Consider the following 7,796-nt stretch of genomic DNA (forward strand, 5'->3'; position numbering starts at 1 on the left):
GTGGGCTCAACAAATTCTGTTTTGCTCCAGCTAAAATGTCCGCATATACACCTCTACACTAACATTCGTAAACTAGGATGAATACTTCTGATGCCGTCTTGAGGCTCTGCGATTTCCACAAATCCTCCTTTCCTTTGACCAAGAGCCAGGAGGTGGAGCTAAAGAATAAATTTTCAAGTGGGAGCAGAAAGTATGGTCAGGAGATTCAACCTTGTCAAACATATGGGTACCAGGGTATCAGGCACAGGAGATGACGAAATGAGCTTTGAAGGATGTATCAATCCAAGTAAGACATGAGTCCCTGAAAGGGCAGAGATCTTTTCAGTTTCATGTGCTCAAGACAATCCACATTTGTCACCTACAAAGACAGGGTAATTCTTCAAAATGAACCCTGACTGCCCTGCTTTGTATACAATAGGTAGTGATATAGCATTTGTATAGCATCAGTTGACAATCTTTCAAGAAGAAAATAAAAGGAAGAAAGTGATGAGGAAACTCTTATTTCCTATCACTGTGGTTAAGTTGCAGCATACCTTATCTGCCTTAGTCAAAAGCTCTCATGTGTAGTATCTTTCCCTCCCCATTTCAGTCTTTGACTCTCTCCCATTTTCATGTTCAATAGATATTTGGTTCCTTTTCCTCCTTCCACTGTCAAGCACGAAAATTCTCATCTGAATGGAACAAAAGTCAACCAGCATCCATCAAAATAAAACTCTATTTACAACTGTATTCATCAGCCTTGAGAGTAAAATGCAATTCACTGATTTTTAATTAAGGAAATTCTTCACCCATCTCTTTCCTGTGGATAACCAAAGGCACCGTTATAGCATTTGAGAGGGGATATAGTGTCTCTTGATCAGAAGGGACCAGGACACTACAAAATTCTGAACTGTATTTTCTGAGTGATCTGCTGCCCACACAGACTTAGCAGAGTAGTTTTAAGTGGTGACGTTGGATATAAGTATTTCCTCAGACCTTCACACTCTGCTGTGTATTCCATTTTCTTGATTAGGCCTGCTAAATGTGCAGTCCTCATGCAACCTGAAGTCAGGCTCATCATTCTCTTCCCTTTGCCTTGAGTGAGAGAGACAATAAGCAAGTTTTCTAACTGCAATCCTCTTGCTTTCTCCTGACATTCAGAAGGAAATAGAAACAGATCACCTTGACCAGAACTCTTAATCACAAGATCAATATATATGAACTCATGAAAATTCAGAGGGGCCCTCCTGACACATGCAAAAATATTGTGGAAAGCATAAGAATTGTGCAAACTTTAATAGAAGTGAAACAGAAGGGCTAGAGGGGTGCTTTTAAAGTAACTGTTTATCTTTAATACATATCATAGTTTTGACAAGAAAATCATAGAAAGGATTTTCTAATCTTTTCAAATCTCTTGGATGATAATCTAGATACAATGCAGGTACATATTTTAAGAGACATAGGATATGACACAATGCAAAAATACTTGCCCATTGTTTACCTGGAGACATGGCTTTTCAAGAACAAGTTGACAGAAAACCTCACAGACAAATTGTCTATGCAATTGCTTTGCCATAAGCCAAGTAAAACAAGTTGAGAGCAGCTCCTCAATTCCACCACTCTCTACTAGAGATTACAGCCCATGATAATAATAATCTGACAGAATAATGCTGAACCTGCTAAGAAAGTTTCTGATTCTGCAGTATTTTCTTGTTCTGAACTAAACCAAAACCAAGTCCTTTTCTGATGAAAAGGCAGATTCCCACCTCAGAATAGTGGACAGCTGATTGGTTAGAAGGCTCACTGAGGCTATGAGGGACTAAGATTTGAAACACTGCTTTGCCATGTTCTTCTGTGCCAAATCAGTGCCTCAACTACCAGGTGTTTTCTCTCAGTTTCTACTATTGTGCTGCTATAGTAGAAATAGCAATTTCTACTATTTGGGCTGAGGAAATTGGGTGGGTCTAGTCAAACCCATATTCTCTCTCTGCTCAATTACTTTATTATTGATGAATGAAATAAATGTCCATTACAAAATTGATGCCATAATGCCAGTACTCAAGAGATACACCTGCACTGGGAAAGTGTCCAGTTTCATCAGCTGACATGGTCAGGTCTCAGTTTTGAGAAAACCCACCCATACACTATGGGTAGCATGGTCATTGCAGCACTATGCACCAACCCTTATCCATGTGCAAGAGAAAGCAGGCATCCAGGTGCAAGAAATACTAACAAATTAAAAAATTAAAGGAGACTACTAAGAAAAACCTCAGATGACTGAATCATGACCATGTGCTGACACCATTACATACCTTTTTGCAGTTCAGCACGTACTATATTATTTTGGCCATGTATGCCTGTGAGCTGTGAAATTGTGGCCTTCTGTCTAATGCACATGTTGTTAGAAAATACTTGTACAAGGACACACAGCACCTTGGAAATCTGAGAGTATTGGCTATAACCAAACAGCCAGAGCAAGCATGGAATTTTAATGGAAAATGGGAATGTAGTCCCAAATCACTAAATATACATGAACCACTAATAAAAGGTAAATCAAAGGAACATAGCAAAAATACTCAGCTGAATCAATTCTGATGACAGCACTACATACCAGGTCTACTAGAGCAGCAGCTACTGCATCATTTTGGCTGTGCATGTCTGTACACGCTAGAATAATGGCTTATTTCTGATGCAGCTGATGTTAGAAAAGTGCTACATAGTTATGTTCAATCACCAGCCATAGAATAAATTTGTTAAGTGACAGAATAAAATGAACAAGAATAATGTTCTTAAAAGATGTCTGGTCTCATCTGTAAAGGAAATAACATTTTAACAATCACTGCAAGGAAGCTGAACATCAAATAGAAACACATACAGCAGAGTTAGATTGCAAGATACTTTCATTCATCCTATTGTTTTCAAGGGATATGTGGAACATTTGCTTCTGTAGCATACACGTTATTAGCAGTTGAGTGTCTTCTGTGCTTGCTTGAGACTGAGCAGCAACTGATAACACTGATTTGGGAAAAGTGATTTGGGGCTATATTCCATTTTCCATTCATATTACATATTGTACAGATTTTGCTTTTATGGTTACCCTCAGCTTTACAGTATGCTTTAATACACTTCTACAATATTTATTTTCAAATACAGTCCTGTTTAAACTCCTTATAATTACTATAATAGCACATGAATAGTGAATTACAGCTCTGCAAAATTTTTGGACAAAAGTTACATAAGATAAGCTACTCATGTCTGCCTTGTAATCTTCAGTGCTCTCTTGCAGGTAGTGCTACAAAATCCTTAGAAGAAGGCAATTGGTCCAATGGTAAGTAACTCTCTTCAATATGTGCTTTCAGGACAGCTGAAAACAAACCCATCCAAGAAAAAAAAAAGTTGTTGAAGTCATCCCATCTTTCTGAACTTCTCAAAAAAACCCAAAGAGGACATAAGTTGAGCTGAATGGTTTTATATTCTTTGTTAGATAATGGCTCCATCCATACTGGCTGAGTGCATGGATACTCTCCCTGTCACGCATTGTGTTGGGAGGAAAAAAGGCACAGGAGTATAAATAAATAGAACTTTGGAAATTTGCTTTGATTTAAATCTGGACAGTTTCCATGGCTGCTTATTTAGGGTGCAAAGTAACTAGTAGGCGTTTGCAGAAAAGGGCTATGATCATGCCCTGCTGATATAAACACAATTAAAACAACCCATCATGAAATAAAGCAATTTAAAGGTCAGCATCTACACTGCTCCTGACAATGAATTTGATGGTGTCATTTCTAGAATAAATTACTACTCAACATGAACGGGCTTTATAGAACCAAATATTAAAGAAAAGCAGCTGATTTTTAAATTACATTTTTTTTGGAACATCAAACTGAATCCCATAACTGAATCTTGGCTTTTTTAAACCGCAATTGTTTAAGCAAAAAAAAGAATAAGTGTTGCAGGAAAAAATACCCCCAAAAGTGATGTTTTTCTTTGGTCATTATCAGCTATTTTGGAAATATGCATCCAACAATATTGTCTGGGTTTTGTTAGTTCATGGTGCCATAGCCAGATCTTGCCAGATTTTGTTATGCAGAGCAATATCACAAGCAGTATTATGATCTTCCTCTTTGTGGAAAACAATTCTTTCTTTACAATAAACCTGCTTCCTCTAAAAATCTTTTAAAAAGATAGGATTTCTCTCTGATATAGCAGGAATAGTTAGAGGAAGTCTTACCAGAACAGTAGTAACTTGTCGTTGATGAGCAATGGGGCTTTTTGTTCTTGCACAGCTCAGATATTGATGCCCAAGACTAGGCTAAGTGAGAAAAATGGAAGCTCAGAAACAGCAACAGAACATTTCTTCATCCAGATGGCACACCACTGCCAGAATAAAAGAGGCAAATAGGGAAGAGATAGGGCAGAGCTTGCCACTGCTACCATGTACAACAGATGTGGGCTGGAGGTGGACCCGTATGCTCCAGTCAACTACCAATGTCAAAACCTGGTAACTGGCCATTGCAGACAAAGAAGTAGGATAGCTCCATCCAAGAACTCCTGAGAGAGCTATGCCTACAACCATTCATCCAGAAGCTTAAAACCTAGTTTTAAGTGCATAGCAGCAGTGACCTGTTGTGGCAGGAGAGTCTCTGTTTTAATCTCCTAATCATCTTGAGAGTCAAAAATCTGTCAGAGTTATTGTTACTTACGACAAAGAAAATCCTGCTTCAACTGTTTCACAAGTTCAAAAGACCTGTCAAAATTACTGCACAAAAATTTTCACTGAACTTTCCCAAATCTCAAAATAGGGTTGGGATTTGCTAAAATTTATGCTGTGCTGCATTCAAACCATCCCACACTGTTCCTAATAGTTTAATTTCCCCATCCATTTGATGAAATGACCAAATTCCTTTTACTTAAGTTAGAAACTTTAGATAAGTGCCTTTAGTTAAGTGGAAGTTCTCTGAACAGACAGTGAAAAGAGACAGGCACCACTGGCCAGTAAATTGTGACCTCAAGTGGGCCAACTACCCATCTGAAGGTTTTAGTTGTCTCCTTAGAATTTACATGAATTATAAAGTAACTATATTCCCAATTTTGTCACCTCAGGTTCCTAAAGTTAAGGAAATAAATCTGTGCCTTACTGTGGACCTAGTTATTACTGGTATAAAGGTACCTTCCCATTCGGGACTCAGCTATATTTGGCACTTTTACACTGGTATAATTGTCTTTACCCTAGGGGAGTTGTACTACTTAAACTACACTGATATAGTCAAAGCAGCACAATTTTTTGGTGCAGACATATCCGCTCTGCTCATTATAGAGAGTTTATGGCTCATTTTGTAATGGTTCATAAATTGGGACAATATTCCCTGATAAAATCGGGGGGCAAGGAGGTAGAGATTAGGATAGGCAGGCAAGTGGCAAATATAGAGGGAGTAAGTATCAAGAGCCTGTAATTTTCAAAGTTCTGTTCTGTCAGTATTCCTCACAGCACATACTTATAGCCGGCCTTACCTGCTGCCTCACAAACCGGCCTTTATTCCTTGAAAGATGAACTTGTGGAACAAGCCCACCAGTTACCGTAACAATACGCAATCTGATCCCACATCAACTGCCAGTCTCGTCCACTTCAAGTGTGGAAGGCTGGAGTTTGTGTCACCCAATACCTCAACAGGCAGAAGGCTGCCTTGTTATGTGAACCTGGGTCTAAATAAGAGATCTCTCAATCAACTGCATTCAGTTCAGCCACTGGTTCGCTGTGTGATTCCTTACGCCGCAGCTTTGCCACCTGTAAAATGAGGCTGATGGTAATACTTTTCTCATGAGGGGAAGAGTGAGGAGGAAAAAGCTTCAACAGAAGTATAATTCTTTGGGAAAGTCAGGTGAAAAGTGAGAAACTACAACCATTATCCTTACCAACTCTCCTGCACTCAAAATCACCTACAGTGCAAACTGAAAACAGTATTAAAATGTAGCTTTTCAAAAATGTGCCAGTAATGGTCTGATGCCAGGCCTTAGAACTTATTCCCAAGACCTTAGAAACTAATGCAGCTGCTGAACTATCACGTATGTTAAACAGTAGTAGCCAATGGGCCTGCTCTACTATGGAAAAGAACAAGGAAAAGAAATGAAGAATAGCTGTCTGCCCCAGAGCACTATCTAATCTGGGAATACATCATCCTGCTTGCGGATTGCTTCAATAATCTCAGTCAAACAAACGTAATCTGAACATTACTGAAACGTAATCAGACTCTGAAGTTGTGATTTCAAGAAATGAGTATATGGTGATGCTATATATTTAGGAAATTCCCTGTCCCCACATAATCTTGCTTTTTCCTGCCGCACAGGACGGCATATCTGTGGCTGTGCTGCAAAATACATCAGCTAACTAATCCAGCTGTAAAAATATTTTTTTAAGCTACAGATCAACTTCCCAGCCCAGCTCACAGCACAGACATCAATATGGAGAACGAATGGGAAGGCATACATTAAACCAGCATTGCTGCCCAGTAACTTTGTCTTACAAAAGCACTCTGCCAACAGAGTGAATGTATGCGTGTGTATATGTACATCCCCAAACAATTCAGGCAAGTGTACATTTATGTCTCTTGGCAATCCATCTCCACACACAGTTGCTAATGCAGGCTCTGTCACGCATATGCTTCAGGGCAATCTAACACTCGTGTGGCAAGGATTTTACCGCTTTTATGATGTAAGGAAGGAGCCAAAACACACCCTCAAGCCGTGACCTTCTCTGTAATAGTTCTTCTGAATGAGATAGCTGCTGCTGAGATAGTATCTAAGGAATCCAGCCCTTGAATAGCTGCTTCTCTCTGTGTTAGTGCCTTTGCCCTGTTTGCCAGCACTTTATGTAGTTTTCCAGATTTCACTACGAACAACTTGTATAAACTGTTGCGCAATCTGAACGTAGTGCCATTACAACGGGTTTCTCACCAGGAATCAGACTACAGGAAGGTGGAAAGGAGGGCAGAAGACTTTATCTCTATAGCACTTCTTAATGAGTGAAAAGCTATCTCCTTTTGAAAAGACAAAAAGTAAGAAATCTTCAGAATAAAGGAAAAAGAGCAAGTGAAGGAGGGGAAGGAAGAAAAATCAAACATCCCTGTTACTAAGACATACAACAAAATCTATTTACTACCCAAATAATCTTTGCCCCAAGCCAGCTGCTTATGACACTCTCAGATACGTCTGCTGCAAAACAGTAAGGCAGAGGGGGATTGATGTCCCGTTCCAGTTCTTTCTGTTCCACCTCTCGCCTCCGAGTTCTGCTGAATGTGACATTTTTCCCTGGCGCCTAATACACAGAACTCTGCTGCTAATTTTATGCACAGAGTTCTCATGCTGTGTAATTTGAGGCCAGAGACTCCTCCAACAGCCTGCCAGACAGAGTACACACCCTTCAACACTGCTGCTGCTGCAGGGAAAAGGGGAAAGGGAGAAGGAAATGGGCCAAACGAGAAACAAGGTTCCAAACTTGTCCAAGATGTTTGGCTGATTTTTGGCTCTCAGATCTACCAGGGATCTATCTACAGCTCTCCCTGTACTGCTTGTCAACAGACTGGTCAAGTGGATTTGCCAGCGATTACAAAGAATGAGTCAACTTAAGGCACTCACTTCTCCCCTTTTTTTTTTCTGTATTAGATTCTATCTGGCTGCTTTAATACTAAGTAAGGCTGTTGGCCACAAGGCTCTTTTAATACTTCCCTGAGACAGAATAAGGAGTGATTTCTGCAATACTATAATCAAGGATTTAAAAGAGAAACTGGTGTTTTCTTTTCCCCACCTTGGTTAACATCTCT

This window comes from Phaethon aethereus (genome assembly GCF_964289735.1).
Source record: "Phaethon aethereus genome assembly, chromosome: 1".
NCBI lineage: Eukaryota > Metazoa > Chordata > Aves > Phaethontiformes > Phaethontidae > Phaethon > Phaethon aethereus.